The 3,425-nt window shown below is 38.5% G+C and overlaps 1 pseudogene; it reads right to left on the bottom strand.

Moving 5' to 3' along the window:
• Window positions 1-1,231: 1,231 nt before the first annotated feature.
• On the bottom strand, window positions 1,232-1,992 carry LOC108398884 (olfactory receptor 11H6-like; annotated as a pseudogene).
• Between the last annotated feature and the right edge of the window lie 1,433 nt (window positions 1,993-3,425).

Here is a 3,425-nt window from a genome sequence, read left to right as displayed (position 1 = left end):
GTAACTAGCTAGGAGTGAAATAGCTTTATCAAATAGTAGATGCATGTTTAACTTTTTAAGATACTGCCAAACTGTTTTCCAAAGAGCTTGTACCATTTTACATTCATACTAGCAGTGAGTGTGAGCATCAGTTCCTTTATGTTGTCACAAAACTTGTATGGCCAGTTTTTGAAATTTTAGTCATTCTGGAATCTATTTCACTGTGGGTTTAATATATATTACCCTAATTTCAAAACATTGAAAATATTTTAATTTTCTTATTTGCCATCTCTGTATCTTCTGTTTAAATCTTTTTCCCGCTTTTCAGTTGGGTCATTTGATTTCTTATTATTGATTTTTGAGCATTCTTTTTGTATTCTGTATTCTGTATTCAAGTTCTTCAGCAGACATACACTGTATCAGTATTTTCTTCCAGCTTGTGGCTTGTCTTTTCATTCTCTTAAAAGTGTCTTTCAAGGGCAGATATTTTAAATTTTGTTGGAGTTCAACTTATCAGTTTGTTCCTTTATGGATTGCATTTTTGGTGGTGTACTTCAGAGGTTATTGCCTAAGCCACAGTCATAAGAATTTTCCCTTGTTTTCTTTGAGGTGTTTTAGTTCCAGACCCATTTTGAATTAATTTTTCTCTACTTTTTGAGGCGTGAAATATTGAAATTATTTTTTATATGGTTATCCAATTATTCCAGCACCATTTATTAAAAATACTCCCCTTTCTCTACTTACTCTTGTGCCTTTGTTTAAAATCAGTTTTCCACACATACGGGACTATTTCTGGGCTCTCTATTTTGTTTCATTGATTGATTTGCTTACTTAATGCTAATGCCACATTATTTTTATTATTGTAGCTTCATAATAAGTATTAAAATCAGGTAATGTTACTCCTGCAACTTTGTTCTCTCTAGTCTAAGTCCTTTATATTTCTATATGAATATAAAAAGGCACACATAAATAACATGCAAAGAAATAAGTAGTTTTAAGATAAGAAGGACTTATGAAGGTATGAATTTAAGGTGAGATTTTTATTAAGCATTTCTTTTAGTGTATAGTATTGAGCAGGCTCCCAAGGAGTTAAAATAAAACTGTTTATTGGGTCCTAGAAAGTTCTAGATGGTCTGATCATGCCTACCTCTCCACATTCACATACCATTTTCGTTTAGAATCGTCAAATCAATTTTTTTATTCTTTGAAAGCACACTTGAAATTTTCTCAAGGCAGCCTTCATGTCCTTGTTCTAAAGACTGTAGATCAGTGGGTTTATAAGTGGAGTCACCGATGAGTAGAACAAGGTTAAAATCTTCTGTATTCCAGCTGTATTTCCAGAGGTTGGGCTGCTGTACATAAGCATGATGGTTCTATAGAATAGAGTCACCACAACTAGGTGGGAGCCGCAGGTGGAGAAGGCCTTACGCCTGCCAGCTGCTGAGGGGACACACAACACTGCTCTGAGAACCAGGGTATAGGACCCAAGGATGAAGAAGAAGGTGATGAAGATAATAAGGGAGTCCAATACAGAACAGGAAAGCTCAATTCCAGGGGCAGGGATGCAGGACAGAGCCAGAAGAGGACCAAGGTCAGAGACAAAGTGGTCAGTGGTGTTGGGGCCACAAAAGGGGAGTTGTGTGATAAAATAGATAGGGACTGGATAGCAAAGGAAGGCTGTTACACAGCAAAGGGCCACCAAGTTCATGCACAGGTGGCTGCTCATGATGGTAGGGTAGCGGAGAGGCCGGCAGATGGCCAGGTACCAATTAAAAGCCATGAGGGGCAGTAAGAAGGTCTCAGTGATGCCCATGGAGAAGAAGAAATATAACTGGAGGAAGCAGGCAGTGAAGGAGATGGTTTTGGTCTCTGACAGGAAGTTCCTTAACATAATGGGAACAGTGGTGTTGATGTAACAGATCTCTAGGAAGGAGAAGTTGGTCAGCAGAATGTACATGGGGTGTGAAGCCTGCGATCCAGCTTCACTGCACAGACGATGGCCCCGTTCCCCATCAGTGTCAGGATGCAGGACACAGAAAACAGCATGAAGAGGACGACCTGAACCTCTCTGGAGCAGGGAAAACGCAGGAGTATGAACTCAGTCACTGTGTGGACTCCTGATATATTGATGGCTTCCTAAAGGGTGGGGAGGAAAAAATGACAGGGACAAAGATGACTGACCTTATCTTTACTCCTCAGGAACATTTCCTTCAGATATCCCAAAGTCCCTCAGATTATTCTAGTAAATAAATAGTTGCACTGCTGAAGACTGTCAAACTGAGAGGGCTTGATACGACCAGCTTTGAATCTTTGTACTCTCTCACTCTTCTTTCAGAGTTTGCTCAGATCCAGTAAAGGGATCACATGCAGCTTGGAGAAGGTTAATGGCAGTGTAAGTAGGTGTGAAAATCATGGGTTTTTATCTATAAGATAAGATATATTGATCCTTAATATTGGACACAGAATTTCAAAACTTTAATCTTTGGAATTAAAGACAAATGTTAGACATCAAAACAAAAGAGGGAAAAGGTAACATAATACACTGAAATCTTTATGCATTTCACTTTTTTCCTGGATCAGTGTTGGAAGTTTAAGTGTTGGCATATTAAGGTGGTATGATAACTGAAACAAAAAAATGTCAATGTACCATCCTTTATTCAGTGTTCACTGAAGTTTGTTAACTTCAGTGTCTGAAGACCCAGACACTGACATGATGGCTTTCACACTGGTCCCATGTGCTACCTGTTGAAAAAAAAAACAACCTTACTTTAAAATCTTGGTCTAGGTTAAAATTCTACTGATATGTATAAAAAGTGAGCAGTGTATCTGGTATGTTCTTTAAGGATTTTGAGGGTTTTGCATGAGGTGTCAGGATTCCAGGTTTGTGGACAGATGCAGAGAACCTGAAACCTCTGGGCATCAAGGACGGTCGTGGGGGCCATGAGCTCTCACTGGACAAGGATTCCTGTCCTATTTGGGCAGCCTCGCTGTCTCCCCCATCCTATTACAGATGTGCAAGGTTGGAGTTGTTTTGAGAGGTGGAAGGAGAATCTTTATGAAAACTTCCTCCTCTGAGCCAGACTCAGTCTTGGATGTTGTATGACTTCCGTGGTTACAAAGTAGAATCAAGCCATTGAATCCCCCAAGATTCTGCCAACAGTCATTTGTCTTAAGTTATTAACTTTTTAAGGATCCCTTCTCTTACTGAGGAACAGTCATCGTTTAGTCCTAAGTGATCTAAAGTGACATGACTGAGCGATGATATTTATACAGGAAATATAAGTGCCAAATATAGACCCCAATGCTTTTCTTTATTCTAGCTAAGAATATTTATTAATGTATTAGTTATCAAATGTGTTACTTTCCAGATTATGTAAAGTCATAACTTTAAAGATGATGTTGATTAATGCAGTTAGTCATATAAATATGGAAAAATTCAGAATTTT

The sequence above is a fragment of the Manis javanica genome, chromosome 8, assembly GCF_040802235.1.
Source record: "Manis javanica isolate MJ-LG chromosome 8, MJ_LKY, whole genome shotgun sequence".
Lineage (NCBI taxonomy): Eukaryota > Metazoa > Chordata > Mammalia > Pholidota > Manidae > Manis > Manis javanica.
This window is presented reverse-complemented; position numbering and strand designations above follow the sequence as displayed.